Below are 20,794 nucleotides of genomic sequence, written 5' to 3'. Positions count from 1 at the left end.
CCCAAAACGCAAGTTAATTAGAACTTCCGAATGATTTTCTTGAACCCTCTTGCGGAAAGAGGACCTCTCCGTATTCCTTTAATGCGCCGGTACCGACGAAGAGCAGCAGCTTCATTGCTGTCGTTTTGATAAAAAAGTTTTTGCCTGTACACCTTATTCAGACCGATGCTGAGTGATTGCAACTGTAATGCACACTGATGCCTGCGTCTCAACCCTACGTCGCCGTCCGCTGTACCAGTACCAGCGCCTAACGGAATGTCATGACAGTAAAGTCACTAACAACGCAAATACTGCAGCACACGGTCTGAACATCATTCCCATAAAGTTGGGTACCCGTATGGTAATCAGTTTTCTGTTTACGCTGGCTCAAGTAGCAAACGTTTAATATGATTCCTCTCTAAATTCCAGTGCTACTGTATATTTTCCGTAAGTACAGTATCATTTGCTTCCGTAAGATTAATAAGATGATGTTTCATGTCATATACAGGTTGGTAAATAACGATGTTAACATTGGTTCTGTGGCATAAGGAAGGGGTGCGACATATAGGGGTGGACACAAATATGAACACAACCCGTCACATCACCACGCTTAAAACCGCTGGTTTCAAAACAACTTCCATTCGTCTTGGAATGAATAAATACAGGTCCTGTATTGTTTTAAAGGGAATCTTATATCATTCCTCCTGAAAAATAGTGGCTAGTTCACGTAAAGATGACGGAGATAGATAGTGGTCACGCACCCTTCTTTCCCAGTAGACCAAAAGATTCAGTAATATTAGGATCTGCAGACGGTGGTGGTCAGGGAAGATGAGACAACTCATTCTCGCGCTCACAAAACCGGCGCTGGACGATTCGAGCTGTGTGAACAGGAGGCCTGTCGTCTTGGAAAACACGTCACAAATAAAGTACCATGGAATGGACCGCTTCAGCCAAAATACTCACTTATCCCATAGCGGTAATTCGCCTTTACAGAGTAACCGTGGGGCCCATGGAACAGCACGATATGGCTGTTCGAATTACCCCGCCATATTTCACTCTCAGGACGTAAACTCCTCCAGAATTTGGAAACAGTGTGAAACAAGACTCATCCAACCAATTGACTTTCTTCCATTGCTCCACCGCCCAGGTATTATGGCTTCGGCACCATGCATTCATTACGGCATTTGCATCACTGATGTGTGGTTTTGGAATTCCAGCGCGCCCTGCAATCCCCTGCTCCCTTCGTGTTGGGTGTTGACAGGACTCGCCACTTTCTGCAAGGACTTTTGCAACTCTCGTCCTCGTATATTTCTTCACAGTCCTGTCACGATCACTGAACATACACTCACTTTGTGATAATGTTTCTCGGCTCTCCCTATATCCGGTATCAATCTTCGATACGGTGCCCCTTCAAACACCAAACACATCGGCTGCCTCGGTTACGGAAGCATCCAGCACACGAGCACCACGTTCGAATTGTTTTGCCTCCGACATAACGCCTTCACAACTACAAAGAACAACGACTGACACAACGTATCGATGACATTTCGCAGGTGCCGTTCGTGGTTAAATACAAAGCGCAAACTGAAGCTGAAGGCTTGGGTAGCATCTGAATTTGTGTTCAAGTATGGATTCCTGCGGTATTTCCATGTTTGTCCATTCCTAGTATATTATAATCAAATGGGGGGGGGGGAGGGGAGGCAGTACGTTTGCCTACACGAAAAAGGAAGATTAAAAAATTTCTTTTAGTGTTGTTGATATATATTAACAACATACTTCTGAAATTACTGGAATGAGATTTTCACTCTGCAATGGAGTGTGCGCTGATATGAAACTTCCTGTCAGATTAAAACTGTGTGCCGGACCGAGACTCGAACTCGGGACATTTGCCTTTCGCGGGCAAGTGCTCTACCAACTTTTTTTGAACCGCTTTTTTTATTTTTTATTTCTTTTTGTTTTTAACAACTTTATTCCACTTTTTTATTTTTTGGTTTTAGCTTAATTTTTTACCACTTTTTCTTTTTTTCCCTCTTTTTTCCTTTTAGAAAGCCCCTCAACAAAATGGAACTAAAAAAAAACCTAAGTGCCACCGCCACTTTTCATCCTATAATAAAAAAAAATCTGGTCCACTTCAGGCGTTGGCTCCTGGCTCAACCTACTCCAGAGAGCTGCCTATCTACCAGGGGAAATATGGGAAATCAAGGTTAGGGCTATCCTTACAAACAACAGAATCTTCCTTTTTTTATTTTATTTTTATTTTTTTATTTTGTTTTGTGTAGTTTTGTTGTGTATTTGATCAGAGGCCTTCTGCGCCCCGCTGGTAATACACTCCTGGAAATTGAAATAAGAACACCGTGAATTCATTGTCCCAGGAAGGGGAAACTTTATTGACACATTCCTGGGGTCAGATACATCACATGATCACACTGACAGAACCACAGGCACATAGACACAGGCAACAGAGCATGCACAATGTCGGCACTAGTACAGTGTATATCCACCTTTCGCAGCAATGCAGGCTGCTATTCTCCCATGGAGACGATCGTAGAGATGCTGGATGTAGTCCTGGGGAACGGCTTGCCATGCCATTTCCACCTGGCGCCTCAGTTGGACCAGCGTTCGTGCTGGACGTGCAGACCGCGTGAGACGACGCTTCATCCAGTCCCAAACATGCTCAATGGGGGACAGATCCGGAGATCTTGCTGGCCGGGGTAGTTGACTTACACCTTCTAGAGCACGTTGGGTGGCACGGGATACATGCGGACGTCCATTGTCCTGTTGGAACAGCAAGTTCCCTTGCCGGTCTAGGAATGGTAGAACGATGGGTTCGATGACGGTTTGGATGTACCGTGCACTATTCAGTGTCCCCTCGACGATCACCAGTGGTGTACGGCCAGTGTAGGAGATCGCTCCCCACACCATGATGCCGGGTGTTGGCCCTGTGTGCCTCGGTCGTATGCAGTCCTGATTGTGGCGCTCACCTGCACGGCGCCAAACACGCATACGACCATCATTGGCACCAAGGCAGAAGCGACTCTCATCGCTGAAGACGACACGTCTCCATTCGTCCCTCCATTCACGCCTGTCGCGACACCACTGGAGGCGGGCTGCACGATGTTGGGGCGTGAGCGGAAGACGGCCTAACGGTGTGCGGGACCGTAGCCCAGCTTCATGGAGACGGTTGCGAATGGTCCTCGCCGATACCCCAGGAGCAACAGTGTCCCTAATTTGCTGGGAAGTGGCGGTGCGGTCCCCTACGGCACTGTGTAGGATCCTACGGTCTTGGCGTGCATCCGTGCGTCGCTTACGGTCCGGTCCCAGGTCGACGGGCACGTGCACCTTCCGCCGACCACTGGCGACAACATCGATGTACTGTGGAGACCTCACGCCCCACGTGTTGAGCAATTCGGCGGTACGTCCACCCGGCCTCCCGCATGCCCACTATACGCCCTCGCTCAAAGTCCGTCAACTGCACATACGGTTCACGTCCATGCTGTCGCGGCATGCTACCAGTGTTAAAGACTGCGATGGAGCTCCGTATGCCACGGCAAACTGGCTGACACTGGCGGCGGCGGTGCACAAATGCTGCGCAGCTAGCGCCATTCGACGGCCAACACCGCGGTTCCTGGTGTGTCCGCTGTGCCGTGCGTGTGATCATTGCTTGTACAGCCCTCTCGCAGTGTCCGGAGCAAGTATGGTGGGTCTGACACACCGGTGTCAATGTGTTCTTTTTTCCATTTCCAGGAGTGTATGTTGAGTCACGTCTTCTCGAAATTGATGTGTTCCGTTGAATTGTTCAGAAATGTTCATTGGTTCAAACAGGAAACCTTCTTCTCTCTTGGCTTAACACATTCCAGCTGCGAGGCGGCTCGTGGAAAGCACTCCCAAGGAAGTTCCAGAAAAATTGTCTGTATTTTGGGTGACGGACGACGACATAATGACGGTCATTGAGGTATGTCCAAAAATCGAGTACAGAGTCTACAGTTTGTGCAAATAGGTAGTGAATGGCATTTGTCCGCGAATCCAATACACAGCATTGGTCTTTGTCCGAGGAAAATAGTCACGTTCCGGAAATAGTAATGAAAGAGGAGTAATACGATCCGGAATGTCACGCGTTAGAAAAGCCACAATACGTCGAACCAAGTGCCAAACCTCCGCCGCCGGTCCGCAAACAAACCGAAGTTCATCATTGTCTGGCACTCCACACGTGGACATAGAGGTGATTGGGCGAGGTGGATACGATGAAGGCGAATTTGGTTGATTTGCTTAGCATTGACAGTAAGGTACCAGACAGATTGAACATTCGTGTCAAGGTAACAGGCGAACACCGCGCGCCATACATGACGCCAGTCAACCTGGGGAAACTTTTGTTCAATCGGGTTAGGTGGACGACTTAATTGGAGGACATTGTATACTGCCTTTGTCTTGAGTAAAAGCTGTCTTGGTGAGGCGTAGATAACCGAGTTCAAGTAAGAAATGCCGTATATAATGGAACTGGGCCGGAACATCCGAGATCATTACTGGGGCTGACAGTGAGACCGGCGAATATGCCGACAGGAGGAGACCAGTGAGGCTCGTCGGGCAACGTGTCCATACCGTCATCTGGAAGCTGACAAATAGGGCGCGAGCTCTATCCGGCACGTGAAACAGACCTATCCCACCTCGTTCACGGGGAAGAGTAAGGGTTGCATAGTTAACTTTGAACAACAGCTCAGAGCTGACGAAAGATGCCATCGCTGCCAACATACGACGTGCCACAGTAAGCGGAAAAGGTAGAACTTGTGCTACATGGGGAACTCGGGATGCGATATATATATTGACATACCGACCTCGTTGGAGAATGTCTAGGGATCGAAGGCGATGGTCCATAAGACCTGCTCTGATCATTAAAAGGAGGCGTCGGCAGTTGGTGGTGGCTAAACGCCGGAGATCAGATGAAAAATCTATTCCCAAACAGCGGATGGTATCAACGGTGGTGAGAGGTGTAACGCACTCCACGGGAAGTCCCGTACCAATGAACGTAACTTGTGACTTACGTACGTTTAAAAAGCTACCCGACGCCTCACCATAAGTCGCTACCCACGGCAAAATAGCTCGAACCTCGTCGGCATCTCGTAAACAGATGACTACATCGTCAGCATAGGCCGTGCAACAGAATCGGTAGCGATCTATGGACAACCCTACCAAACGTTGTCTTAGTCCACATAGCAAGGATTCCACGGAAAAGGCGTTCAAAATTGCTGATCGAGGGCAACCTTGACGTACGGATCGACCTATTTTTATCGGTTGAGTGAGTCTGCCATTGCACATAATCCTGGATGAGGCACCCCGCAGAAGACGCATCACTATCGTGATAACGGCGACTGGGAAACCCATATGGTGGAGAACGGCCGTAGGGAACGAATGGTCAACCCTATCAAAAGCTTGACTATAGTCCAAAGACGCAAGTGCCCCAGAGAGGCGTTGTGCCTGGGTAACGGCGATCATATCCCTGTAGCGGCATAAAGCCGTGCGGATATTATTATCCCCTCCCAAAGATGCTAGGTCTGGCGACACAACATATCGGGCAACGTTTTTAAGCCGTGCCGCCAAAAGGCGAGTGAAGATTTTCATATCACTGTTAAGGAGGGTGATGGGCCGATAATCACCGATATTGCTGCCACCATGCGGTTTATGTACAGGAATAATAATTCCGTCCATGAAAGCGTCCGGCAGAGGTACTTCCGGAGACATCAGTTCCCGACAGATGGAGGCGAAGGTGGACTCTAACAAATCACGGAAGGTCCGAAAGTTAGTTTAGTGACTGAAATTAATAGTGAGCTTTCTTTCTGAAGCACAACGAAATTCAGTAAAATACGGTTAGTCTTGGACTACCTCAACGATCATTTCAAAAGCTACTTGAATCTACGCAATTTAGAAATAAGAGATTTAACTTTGAACTTGAATTAAATGATTCTGAACAATTAACAATAGTAAAATTTAGTACGTACCAAGCTGAGCTGCAGTCACAGGTAAGCTAAAATACAGTAACAAAACTCGCACTCTTAATTTGTGCTTGTGTAATCTAAATATTGTAGCCAGCTATGAATACCTTAACTGAACTTTGAAATTAAAGCAGTGAAATCGAATGATGCTGGCGTTTGAATTTAAACGACACTCGGGTTCATTCCGGAAAAGGAAGGGACCCTGCTTGGTAATGCAATTGGGACAATGAGCAACAAAGGTTCATGCTACGTTGCTGTAATTTAGTTATGAAAATGGAACAGTTTGAAAAGCTGAGGTCTGCCATACAGTTCTAAAACTTTATGTGCTTCCAGTCTTCCTTGTTGGTTGATTGAAGGTTTGAAGCCCTCGATCGAGGAAGTGGCGACAGTCACTCATTGTCGACCGTCGCTGTTGCAGAAGCTGGATGTTGGCACGCCTTTTTCTCGACACGGTCACCAGGCGAAACGGGCTCTTGATGTGCGCCAGCTAATACTTCCCGTCCGCGACACCGTGTCAGAAACTATCATAGCAAGTCGAGCGCAATTACATGCTGCCCAACCCCGAAAGCGCGGCAACTCGCGGGAGCGTCACACAACACACCTGCTGCACTGCACCACCCCAGCCAGACTCTCCCTCTGCCCGCGCACCACGCGACCGAGTTAACACTACCAAAGGTCCTAAACACTTTGGTTCTCCACACGACCTATCGATGTATTCGTTCGATAGCATAGTTTCCCTAGGCAAGACCCAGCGTAAAAATACAAATAATATTCACAATACAAACCAATTATACATCGACACAAATGCATATATATATATATATATATATATATATATATATATATATATACAAATAGTAAAACAATTACAATATACAAAGACACAGAAATGTTATATCTTCAGGTAACAAAATAACGAAAAAAATTTATAGTACAATAGACGGAAATAAGAGGATACGCATTTCCGGCGTTACACGTGCCCCACATTGTCTAAGGATGTTCGTGTAACCTAAACAGACTCAGAAAATGTCCCCAAAAGAGAAAAAAAAACAGCGGAAATGCATATGCTCAAAACATCAAGAATTTTAGCATTAGGCTAAAACCAATTTTTAGACCATAATTATTGAGTGGAGACATTCCTAATCTCATTCCACTCTGTTATCTTACACAAAAGAAAACAGGTTGTCAACATATTAAAATTCATAGAAAACATAGAAAATGGTTTAGCTATTCCAAAATCGTTAAAATTCGTAACACTATCAAGAAATGGAATACTATTTACAAAATTAATCAGAGTACATGGTCATAAAAACAGGTAGATCACAATTCGCAAATTAATAATTAATTACATAGAATACAGATTATATATAACCTTTTCATAATTAATATTCTCGTCATGAGAGACCACTTAACGCTAACCAATAAAATAATATACAGCAGATCGACAAAAACATAAACATTGACAGCAGAATTCTTTCATATCAGCTGTCCGGGAAGAAAAGCAACTCCGCCTTCCATACCCGCAAGTACAAAGAATGCCGACAGCAGCGCAAGAGCCGACAGCGGCTCCGCCTCGCCAGTATTGTTGCGCCCGCCTGTGCGGCACGCTTGATCTCACTCGCCTGTGTAACGGCATTTCCAGAACGTCCGTTTCACTGAATTCTTTCGGAAAAACTCACTCCCGAGTAATCTCAAGGAGTCCATTAACACTATCACAGTGGATAACTCAACACCGTCCATCATCACTCGCATGTACTAGCCTGAAACTTGAAACAGCGTCTAAGTACATCGGCAATGACTAGTAAATCACATATTTATGAAATCTTACAGCTAGTTACAAAATCATATTTACATGCCTTAATCTACTGTGACTCAGCTGAGAACAAACTAGCAGCTTGGATTTTTAAATTGACTAATAATCAGTAACTCTTAAATCATTTAATCAAAAGTAATTACTTATTAATTACAACTTCTTTAATGACCTCTTGTTCAAGCAAAAGCGTGGCAACCCAGAAAATCCTTAAATCTTATACTCTATATTTACATACTGTACAAATTACCCATTGTGTGGTATTAATCGATCCTAGGTTGGTACAATTTCAAGTCTACAATATTGCGTACAGCTAATAGTTTTCCAGAGCTTGGATACTCTAAGCAATAAGCATTTGTGTGAGGTATACCAATGACTTTATATGGTCCATTATAAACAAACTTAAATTTAGAGATTTCATTGTCTATCTCGTTCGATTTCTCATGAGCTTTTACAAGTACTAAGTCTCCGATTGCCAACTTAGCAAAACGCGCTTTAGCGTCATGACGACGTATGCGAGCATCGGCTTTTAGCTTCATTACTTCTCGCAAACGATCTTTTTTCACACCAATACTAATGTCAATCCGTGGAGGGAATTTGATTATCTCTTCCACAAGTCCCGGTTTGTCTGAAAACACACTCTTATTCCTCATTATCACTTCATACATTGTTCGTGTGTTACGTTTGACACACCGTCTACAATACTTTCCAATTCACTTTCTACACTATTGTCAATGCCGAGATTCCTCACATTACAGTAGTTCAAATTTATACCTATGCCAACAGCATCCGGCCAGTTAACAATGTGTATAGGCTGGTATTGCCTATGCACACCATCTCCTGCCTCGTCAAATCTAACTACTATTGTTTTATCTTTTGACGTACATGTCAAAGTTTTGCTTTCGCAATTAATCACTGCACGGTACTTTAATAGCCAATCTAACCCGATAATTACCTCCGTAGTTAAGTCTGGCACGACGACAAACTCTTGTTCAAATCGTGCCCCACATATCTCGAAGTTGACATAAATCTGTTTTGTGACCGGTTTACTGGCCCTCCCAGTAGCACCGATAATTTTCACTCCTGTTACTGGCATAACGACGATGCCGGGTCTGTCTTTCAGTAACTCAAATATTTTCCCAGATACAGCACCCAATTCTGCACCGGTGTCAATCAACACGTTTAGTTGTAGGTCGTGCTTATTAACAGACACTACTATCTGTCTACACTTGTCCTCGACTGTTTCTTTATTTTCCCACAGTAAATCCTGGTCTATATCCAGGTCATTCCAGAAAAAAACATCCGGCTTCGATCCTAAATCCAGCTTATCTAGCGGCCTTTTCAGCCTCTGTTCACATACAGTTTTAATTTCAACACGTTAGTCCTGAGGCTTAGTCTGTAGCTTCGCCTCCAATACCGAAACCTTTTCCTGTAACTCGTCAACTAGTGAGTGCTGCTTTGCTATCAATTCATTAATTGTCACCTTCGTTGATTCCTCTTTGGTCAGATTGATCTCATCTGCCAATCTACCTGGAGGAATGTGCCCAGTAGTATCTGCAATTACTTCCCCTAGATCTGCGCAACCCACACTGCTATCGTCTGACCGTATAATGTCAGCTCTAACAAATGGTTCAAATGGCTCTGAGCACTATGGGACTCAACTGCTGAGGTCATTAGTCCCCTAGAACTTAGAACCAGTTAAACCTAACTAACCTAAGGACATCACAAACATCCATGCCCGAGGCAGGATTCGAACCTGCGGCCGTAGCGTGTCAGCTCTAACCTCATACACGCTGTAATCTATGTGCTTTTCTACCAATCGTGTCCGGCTATCACTAAAATTTTCGTAATATTTCTCCTTAATACTCTCGCTATGTTTAAACTGGAGGTTTGCGTCGGATGGGTCGGCTACTTCTACCACTATAACTTTCGTTAAAGTCTGCCGGTTAGGGCCAGAACTTTCCGTTACTACTTCAACATCCAACTCCTGCGGGACGAAACACGACGAATCTTGCTCGTGCTCCCCATTAACATCAACTATTTCTAGCAAAGTCTGCCGGTTAGGGCCAGAACTTTCTATCACTTCACAAACAGTATCTTCCTGTGGGACGAGACGCGGCAAATCCTGCCCGCGCTCCCCATAAACACTTCTCCCGTACAGGCCCCTATAATCTCTTAGTTCGTCATATAAGTGACCGAACTGCCTTAACCAGACCTCATCCCTCTCTGCATCCCCTCGCTCAATGACGAACGTGTTATCCGACATCTGATCTTCTCTCAACAATTGCGAATCATTCTTAAACTCAATCTCCATTTCCGCTGTGGGTGTTACAGCTGCCACTTTATAATCGTTTTCCGGAACACTACTTAAATTGTTCTCACTGACAGTTAATGTATTTTCTACTGCCGTGTCTACAGCTGATCTACTACTTGTGGGCGCACTCCTTTCTCTTAACACTGGCACACACTCCTACCGTTGAGTATTCCATACGGAATTTTCGTAACGACGACACCTGGGTTTTCTCCTGTTATTGGGCCTCCAAAATTTCTCCACGCCCGGTCGGCCCCTCACCGGCGCGGCTAATGGTTTCCCTGTCTCGTCCCAGCAGATACGCTCCCCGGATGCTGCTGAGGCGGCTGATCACACCCTCTGGCGTTATTACTATTCTGCGAAACCCGTATCACGCTAGTATGATACTGGTTTCCGTCATTCCTGTTATTACGAGGCCTGTTCAGAAAGTAAGCTCCGATTGATTGCCAAATTGAGACCACAGTGAACATCAGAAATGTTTTACTTGTAACAATTAGCTACACCTTTCAGCTACTTCTCTACGTAGTCGCCGTTCTGACTTAGACTTTTGTCATAGCGTTGTACCAACTTTTCAATAGCCTCATCATAGAAGGCAGCCGCCAGTGCTTTCCGCCAATTCTGCACGCTGGCCTACACCTCGTTGTCTGTGTCAAAATGTTGTCTTCAAAGACAGCGGTTCATGTGACCAGAGACGAAACTCAGGGGGAGACAATTGCGGACTGTATTGTGGGTAATCTCACATTTCCATTTGAAAACGATGCAGGAGCATCTTCATTGCCCCTGCAGAATGCGGCTGAGAATTGTCTTGAAGAAGAAACAGCACGACAGTTATGTAACGTTAGCTGCATAGCTTCAGGCGAAATTTCTCACCAGGCCCTCGTACTTGGCGGTAGACACTATTTTCTAGACATCTTTACGCACTCACTGCGAGCTCGTAAATGAGAAGAGCGACGTGATGCTAACTGGGGTCGTACTAGAGACACTACCCAACACATCTGTGCAAAGCTTTTTCGGATTTTCATAGTCGTTTCCATTTCGCGACCGATCGGAGCTTACTTTCTGAACGACCCTCGTATTTGCATTGTACCGATTGTCATTACGGCCCGAACCACTATTGTTATTGCTGCCAAGATTGCGGTATGCATTATTCCCCTGGTTATCGTTGTTGTGGTTCCCGTTATTGTTACCACGGCCTCTACCACTATCGCGATTATTGCGCCAATTGTCCTCGTCCTCCACTCTTTCCAGGAAATCATTGATTGTCCTGTAATTGCTTCCCACGTCGCGTTTTGTATCATCTGGAAGCTTCTTGTAGAGTTCCCAGACTATTTCGGGTTCCGTGCGGCGATCACGCAAATATTCCAACTTGCGGATCCAGCTCTCACAAAACTCCTTTATCGAGCCACGCGAATTCGCATCGAAAGGCCTCGATACGACAAATTCGCGCCAGAAACTTTGTTGTTTTTGCTCTGACCAGTATTCAGCCAGAAACAAATTTTTAAACTCGTCATAAGTCAGGTTCGTAATGTTGAGGTTTAAGCCCCAACGCTTGGCATCACCAGCCAACACATCAATAACCGCATTAATTTTTCTCTCATTAGTCCATGATCTGGGTAAAACTCTTTCACAATTTTTAATGAAATCCGTCGGGTGTATACCGCCTTTTTCAAGGGGTCGAACTGCTCCTCTTTCGTCAACAATTCCGAACTATGTGCACAGACTGGCACATAGCTCTGTTTTCCGTCAAGTTTCTTTTCTAATTCCGACACTCTCGTAATTACTTGGCAAGTAGTTGTCGCAAGCGTTTCTACTTCCCTTTTTTTTCTTCGCAGGTATTAGCCTACTTCGTCACTTTGGTATCTACTTCAGATACTAAAGCCTTTAAAGTTTCCACCTTCTTTTGATCCTCTTTTTTCACTAATTGAATTTGTTCCGTCACCTTATTCTCGATGATCGGAGCAACTGCTTCTCCTACACTTTTCTCGATTCTGCTAATTTCGCAATTTCCGCCTGAACTCCTATCATTTCCTGTTTAAGATTACCGATTTCGGTATTAATCACAACAATATCTTCTTTGATTTTATCAACTTTTGTGTTAACAACTCCAACATTGTTGTTAACAACATTAATAGCTTTGTTCTGATTGTCTAGCTTCCGTTCAATTTTTTCAGACTGAGCTTCTTGCTTGGCAGCCTGAGCTTCTTGCTTGGCAGCCTGAGCTTTAATTTCTGCCGATTGACTCTTGATTTCGTTAATCAAAACATTCAATAAATCAGTTAAATTCCCGGAAACTACCGGTTTCACTTCCATTACGGCTTCCTCTTTAATTGTCCCCCCGTATTCGTCATCAAGGGATTCAGATTTGATTTTCACTTCCGATTTCGAAACATTTTCTAAAGTTTGGAATTCCATTTCTGCTCTTTGTTGCGTTTCGGCGGTCGCGTCTTTCATGCTAGCCGCCTGCCCCTGAACAATGGGTACCGCGGTGCGCGTTTCCCACTGTTCGACCGATTGTTCCGTATCCAAGTCTACCAAATTTTGGTAATTGTTGCCTTCACTCATTTTAATAATTTTCAATATAAATGCCAAATCTCAAATCTAATTAGGATTCCTCACACTAATATTCTCGCTGACGTATCGACCATTTCGTAACCAGTATTTTGTTACGAGATTTGCACAATGCAAAATTCGTCTCCAGAACAACCTCAAATCCGAAGATTGTCCTGTCACCAGGTCGCCACGTGTAACCTCCCCCCTCACTTATCGACCTTAATGACAGGGGAAAATTAAACCGCGTGTACCTAATGGAAATTTGGGAAAAGCAATCGTCACCGAAGTTAATCTGTCGGTAAAGAGGGAGGAAAGGGTTACATCTCAATGAAAGGAAAAATGCAAATGAAACTGGTGGAAATTAATTTTGAAAGGGGGTAAAGTTAATAAAGAAGGTAAATGTGCGGCCGTTACGTTAACTATTAACCAGCGGTAGTTAGATATTTGAGATTTGGGGGAAATTACGGTCGCCAGTCCTAAGGACAATTACTATAGTAACTGAAAAAGAAAGGTTATTACACATATAATTAGCACTAGAAGCGTGGCAACTGAAGGTTGACACGTGTAGTGTGAAAACTGAGAGTTTGTCAGAAGTAATAAATTTCGCTACACTCTGACTTAATTTAGCAAAAGAATTAATAAAACCGGAAAATCGAAAGTTAGTTTAGTGACTGAAGTTAATAGTGAGCTTTCTTTCTGAAGCACATCGAAATTCAGTAAAATACGGTTAGTCTTGGACTACCTCAACGATCATTTCAAAAGTTACTTGAATCTACGCAATTTAGAAATAAGAGATTTAACTTTGAACTTAAATTAAATGATTCTGAACAATTAACAATAGTAAAATTTAGTACGTACCAAGCTGAGCTGCAGTCACAGGTAAGCTAAAATACGGTAACAAAACTCGCACTCTTAATTTGTGCTTGTGTAATCTAAATATTGTAGCCAGCTATGAATACCTTAACTGAACTTTGAAATTAAAGCAGTGAAATCGAATGATGCTGGCGTTTGAATTTAAACGACACTCGGGTTCATTCCGGAAAAGGAAGGGACCCTGCTTGGTAATGCAATTGGGACAATGAGCAACAAAGGTTCATGCTACGTTGCTGTAATTTAGTTATGAAAATGGAACAGTTTGAAAAGCTGAGGTCTGCCATACAGTTCTAAAACTTTATGTGCTTCCAGTCTTCCTTGTTGGTTGATTGAAGGTTTGAAGCCGTCGATCGAGGAGGTGGCGACAGTCACTCATTGTCGGCCGTCGCTGTTGCAGAAGCTGGATGTTGGCGCGCCTTCTTCCCGACACGGCCACCAGGCGAAACGGGCTCTTGATGTGCGACACCGTGTCAGAAACTATCATAGCAAGTCGAGCGCAATTACATGCTGCCCAACCCCGAAAGCGCGGCAACTCGCGGGAACGTCACACAACACACCTGTTCCACTGCACCACCCCAGCCAGACTCTCCCTCTGCCCGCGCTCCACGCGACCGAGTTAACACTACCAAAGATCCTAAACACTTTGGTTCTCAAAAAACAATGGCTCTGAGCACTATGGGACTTAACATCTATGGTCATCAGTCCCCTGGAACTTAGAACTACTTAAACCTAACTAACCTAAGGACATCACACAACACCCAGTCATCACGAGGCAGAGACAATCCCTGACCCCCCCCCCCCCCTCCCCCCGGGAATCGAACCCTAATCGTGCGTTGTCCGTACTCTGCGAGTTCAAGTGTTACAGCTCTGACGTGACCATCAGAATATTTGAACTTAAGTCCATTGGCATGGCGGCGAATAACATCTTCACATACCTCGGTGTTTGTCATTTCAATATAAACGACACTACCCATGATGGAAAAATGAATTCCGATAACGTGGTTAGGATCTAAACGAACTTCTTCGCGTATGAACGTTTCAAATTCATTGCACGAGGTCGCGCATGTTCAGCTGGGAAGGAAACTTTAAGGGTCGCACGGCGGTAAGCGCTCGACATGTTGTTCACGGTGGACGGACACAAGCCTTAAAGCTACGACGCGGAAGTAAACAACGCCTCCAGCGGAGCACTGGCCGGCGCGCGGGGCCGTCCGCACGCTGCCACGGCTGAGAGCCGACTGGCTCTACCAACTGAGCCACCCAAGCAGGACTCACGCCCCGTCCTCACAGCTTTACTTCTGCCAGTACCTCGATTCCTACCTTCCAAAACTTCACAGAAGCTCTCCTGCAGAAATAGCACTTCTCAAAGAAAGGATATTGCGGAGACATGGCTTAGCCACAGCATAGGGGATGTTTCCAGAATGAGATTTTCACTCTGCAGCGGAGTGTGCGCTGATACGAAACTTTCCTGGCAGATTAAAACTGTGTGCCGGACCCAGACTCGAATTCGGGAGGTAGGAGGCGAAGCACTGGCAGAAGTAAAGCTGTGAGGACGGGGCGCGAGTCGTGCTTCGGTAGCTCAGGTGGTCGGTAGTCTGCGTTCGGCAGGGCAGCAGTGCGCACCGCGCTCGGCCGTCCACGCCGCTGCGCGCGCGGAGTGTTTTGTTTACTTCCTCGTCACAGCGCTTCTCAGTCGTACAAGCTGTAATGGCCAACTCTTACAGGAAGAACACTCTTAAGTTCACCTTCTCAAACGAATACGCACGACCCAAAGCACTGGACGTCGAACGCTTCCTACGCGAAGACGTGAAGATCCCGCGTGACGAACTCATCGGCATACACCTATCGATCATTAGCAGCGTCGTTTATGTTAAGATGACTTCCGACGCTGCCTGCAACGAAATCATTCAAAGGACGCGACATGGACTAAAATTTCGGCACTCCGACGGAAACGTCGGGCCTGTGGATGTCGACCATGCAGGACTTGGCCTTCGGACGATCCGTGTATTCGAACTGCCTTTCGAGGTGACTGAAGATGAAGTCATCGCGGCGCTAAGCCCGTTCGGAAAAGTCCAGAGCCACGTATCCGAGACATGGGCACAGTTTACGACGTATCCGGTGCTTAATGGTGTGAGACAAGTCCGAATCGATCTCAAACGGCACGTTCCATCGAACATTTCTATCGGCGGCTGCCGTGCGGTGGTCATTTACGACGGACAACCTCGAACATGTTCCGGTTGTGGCCAAGAAGGCCACGTCCGTAATGAATGCCTGCAACGCCGCATCACACAACTAAGGCCCGACGATACGAACACCGACAGAACCACGACCACCCTTCCAGTCACCTATGCGGCGACACTGCACGTCCAGCCCTCACAAGGCGCCGTTCGCGAGCGTCTCTCTGGTCCGATACACCCGGAGGCGTCCCAGCACCTTGACACGCGCAATGCCGCCCGTGAACATGTCCAACAGCCGGACACACCCACGGTAGAAGATCACAAGGATACCAATGAGAGTGTTCTGGAGAATGAAGACAGCATCATAGCACCCGCGGCTTTTGTACCGGAACGACGTGAATCTCTTCCCTCCTCAGACACCGAAACTCATTGCCGAAAGCAGAAGTCGCCCAAACGACGAAAAAAACGCCGCAAGACATCAGACTCGACCATTGAGCCCCCTCCGGAGGACGAAGAGATGTCACATCACTCCGACGGAGAACACGATAACACCTTCTCCTCTGCCACGGAGACACGTCATCCACAAGACGGTGAACCATCCAACGGAGATCGTGCGCAAGCCCCGCGCCCAGAAGCCTTGGAACATAGCACGCCTGTTGTCACCGACGCCATTGAGCCGACTCGGCCAGCGCTGCCACCTCTCGCCGATGTCAAACCTGTCGGACACCTTCCATGGGCGGATGACACGGATTTCCCACCTCCATCTGATGCTGAAATGAGATCTGTTTCTCCGTTAGACCAAAACTAAAATGGGGGAAGTTTCTACGGCGAATCCTGCGACTTCTATGGACTTCCAGCATCCACCACAACAATCTTCACCAGCTACGACCCTATCAACAGCACGGATCTCCTATCAGGCGTACCGAATAGCTACTATCAATACTAATAATATCGGCTCCCACGCTAAACTTCAACTGCTCCGTGACACGCTAAGAGCAGCGGACATCGACATCGGCCTGTTACATGAACTGAGGACAGCGACTTGGACTGGGTGTTATGGATATGAGACGTACGCCGCCCCCGCAGCTATGGAACACACAGGCGCAGCCATCCTCCTCCGAGAAGGAATTGCAGTTTCCGATGTCGCATACCTCCCAACAGCGCGAGGGGTGGCCATAACAGTTGAAGGACTCAAAATCATAAATCTCTACGCCCCATCGGGCACTGATAAACGGAGGGATCGCTCCCAGTTCTACGCAGAAGATATCACGCCTTTATTCCTCGGTCGATACGATCATCTCATCGTAGGTGGAGATTTCAACTGTGTTCTCGAGCGCACAGACCAATACCCCCATTTCACCACATGTCCCGAACTTCGCTTCCTCGTCCGCCGCCTTCGTCTCCTCGACACTTGGCGAGTGGTACACGGCGTCCGCCCGGGGTATACACACATCACGAGCCACTCCGCCAGCCGACTTGATAGAATATACATCTCTAACGCTCTAAAATCAGTTCTCCTCGACGCGGAACGTTGGCCGTCTGCCTTTTCGGATCATGACATCTATATCTGTACCATGAACCTACGTCGACAATCTATATGGCGCAGTGCAGGACCCTGGAAACTCAATGTCGCGCTACTGCGGGACCCTGAATGTCGACAACAGGTCACCGACACGTGGCACACCTGTGTTCAACGCATTATGCGTTACGAGACCACACTGCAGTGGTGGTTGCTGTGCGCCAAACCGGCCATCCGACGCACATTGACACACTATGGCAGAGCAAAAGCCAGGTGGAATCACCATACAACTGATTTCTACTATAGCGCTCTACGTGAACTCATGGATCATCCTCCATCCCCGGATCGCCTCAAAGAAGCTCAACGCATCAAGGCAAAGATTCTATCCTTGACCAGATGCCGTCTAGAGGGAGCCATTGTACGAGCTCGCAGCCAAGACAGGATTAATGGTGAAGAGCCTTCTATGCATCAAGTTGTTCAAAATGTTCGTCGACGCCGACAGGCTTTAACGACAACTTTAGACTTACCTGATGGACGACGGCTGACTTCGCAAGCTACCATTGCGGATGCATTCACAACGCACTATAGACTTTTCTATCAAGAAGTACCTGCCGGTGCAGAGGCCATTGCTGAGGTTGCCCATGAGACACTTGGTACTCTAAACGCAGCAGCTGCAACCCTCCTGACTGCTGAAGTGACCACCGACGCCGTCCAAGGTGCTGTGGCCAAGGGGTCTCTGAATCGATCTCCCGGCCCGGATGGTTTACCTCTCGAATTTTACAGAACCTTCCAAGATTTGATGATGCCACGATGGAGGGACATGTACTGGCAACTTTTGTCTGGCGCGGCGAACCCGCCACCAATGTTCATGGAAGGCTTACTTGTACCAGTCCCGAAACCCGCAGGAGGAACACGACTCGACAGTTATCGGCCGATCACGTTACTCAATTCGGACTTCCAGATTTTCACACGCCTTCTGGCAGTGCGACTCAAACATGTATTACGGGACATTGTTTCCCACGAACAAACATCCTTAGGCGGCGATCGTAATATACAGACGGCCCTCAGTGAATATCGAGATGTGATCGCTGTGGCAACACACTCGCGACTGCCAGGCGCTTTAATCTCCATCGACTTCAAACAAGCGTTTGACCGCGTCAATCATGCATTCCTCAACGCAGTGATGGACCGAATGGCAATTCCCCCGACGTTCACGCAAGTGATTATGCGGCTCCTTCGTGGAGCAACGTCCAGACTTCTCGTCAACGGCAGACTCACAGAACCTGTACGGATTGAACGCTCAGTACGGCAGGGTTGCCCTTTGTCGACGGTACTTTATGCCATTGCGATGGAACCACTCATTTGCGGATTACGGCGACGTTTGACAGGTATTCCACTCCGGGATCATATGTTCCGCTGCCGAGCTTACGCGGACGACTTGGCCCTCGTCGTACGTTCAGCGGCTGAAGTACAAGCTGCGATGCAGTGGATTACCCGTTACAGTGCAGGGGCAGGGAGCGCTATGAACGTGGCAAAATCATGCGCCATGAAGTTCGGCCGCGGCCTTCCCGCAGACAGCGTAGTTCCATTTCAACTGGTAGACACCATTCGTTGTCTCGGATTGGTGTACACGCGAGACATTCGCCGCACCTCGGCGATCAATTTTCGTGCGCTGCTGCAACGCATCCGGGCCAACATACAAAATCACATACTACGCCCGCTGAATATGTGCCAGAGAGTCACCTTCGTCAATACCCATCTGGCAGCTCGGATACCCCATATAGCGCAGATTTTGCCCATCACTGCGACAATGGCGGCCAGGTTACAGGCGGCATTCGGCTATTTCATTTGTTCTGGACACATCTTCAAAGTCCAGTATGAAGCTCTCACCTTACCGAAGCGGGACGGTGGCCTCGATCTAGTTAATGTGAGATCCAGGACAACGGCACTTTACACCAATACTATGCTCCGGTTATGGAAAAGCCAAAATGCTAGTTTTACTGGAATGTTGACCACCGAGCTCGCGCCTGTTTCGAGACGCCCACCGACGTCTTTGGCACACATCCCACCTCCGATGTCACATATCGGCCGTTTCTTTTTGGAGTACAGCTACATATGCACCGTGCTTCCCAGGACCAGGAAGACGACCACCCGCGACATCTACCGCCTTCTCCGAAATTCTCCACCCCGCAACCCCGTCGAAACACGTCACCCCCAGATTTCATGGCCTACTGTTTGGAAAACGATCCACCAACCATATCACACCACTGACACCACCTCTATGTGGTACCTTCTCGTCAACGGCAAGTATACTACAAGACAGAAACTGCATCGTATCGCACTGGTGGACTCACCCCAGTGCCTCAAGTGCAATGTCGAAGATACAGATTTACATCGTTTTGAGTGTGGGCCAGCAGCAGCTGTCTGGACCGTCGCACAGAAGATTGTGGCTTTCGACCTCCGAGTACCACCACATCACGTTTCTCCCACTATGATGATATATCCCGACACGACCTACCTTCCATCGGCTAAGTGGCACGCCATCACATGGATCAGTGGCATGGCTGTCGACTACCTCTTCCGAGACGACATCGTCGATCCGGCGGACTTTTGGACACGCCTCCAAGTGTATCACCACACCCTTCGCCGGCATCGACACTATCGGGCCACTTTCGCGAACTATTTACAGAGCATTTTCACCAACCCGCCTCAAAGCTGGAATCTCAATGAACCGTGCCAGCCAAGGCTGGACGATCCCACGTTCCCCTTCAATGGTCAATGATAGAATGCATTTTGTTTTGCTGGCGCGCCAAAGTGGAGCATGGCGCGGAAAGTATTCCTATTTTATTTCAGTTCTCTTTTCTCCTCCTCTTCTAAGTTTTTTTTTCTCCTTACAAATGTTTATCCCTTTCACACATAGCTCTCTATCTGCAGCCTATTTGTTTTCTTTCTCTTGTGCTCCAAAAAAAAAAACAAAAAAAAAATAAAAAAAATAAAAAAAATAAAAAAATAAATGCTGCTGATGGTGAGACTGTACACTCATTTATGTTACCAAAAAACATACAAATACACAAGAAGGCCGTTGCGGAAATATTTTTATGTTTTACGTTTTCACAGGATATTGTGTTATTCATGAAGAACATCGTCTTTTATAAAAAAAAAAAAAAAGGTGGTAGAGCACTTGCCCGCGAAAGGCAAAGGTCCCGAGTTCGAGTCTCGGTCCGGCACACAGTTTTAATCTGCCAGGAAGTTTCATTTCTGAAAGTACTGATGTGTTAGTAGTGTCCAGAAGACGAAAATATCTGTTGACACACTCTTAGCAATGTCAACGTACTTTCAATAAGGGAGGGGACTTCACGCCTACGCTAAAAAATTTAAAAAGCAAATGTCGTTAATTGTTGTCGTTAATAATTAATAGTTTTAGTCACGACACACTTTTTAAAGGTATACTGATGTGTGAGTAAGGGCCTGAACCTGAAATTATTGACTACAGCGTTCATCGAGGAAAGTGAAATCTACTAAAATCATTTAAATTTTTAGGTTAAGCTAAGCTGAAAGCTCTTTAACATTTATGGAATCTGGCAGCAGAATTCA

This window comes from Schistocerca piceifrons, chromosome X, assembly GCF_021461385.2.
Source record: "Schistocerca piceifrons isolate TAMUIC-IGC-003096 chromosome X, iqSchPice1.1, whole genome shotgun sequence".
Taxonomy (NCBI): Eukaryota; Metazoa; Arthropoda; class Insecta; order Orthoptera; family Acrididae; genus Schistocerca; species Schistocerca piceifrons.
The sequence above is the reverse complement of the archived record's forward strand: the minus strand, read 5'-3'. Positions refer to the sequence as shown.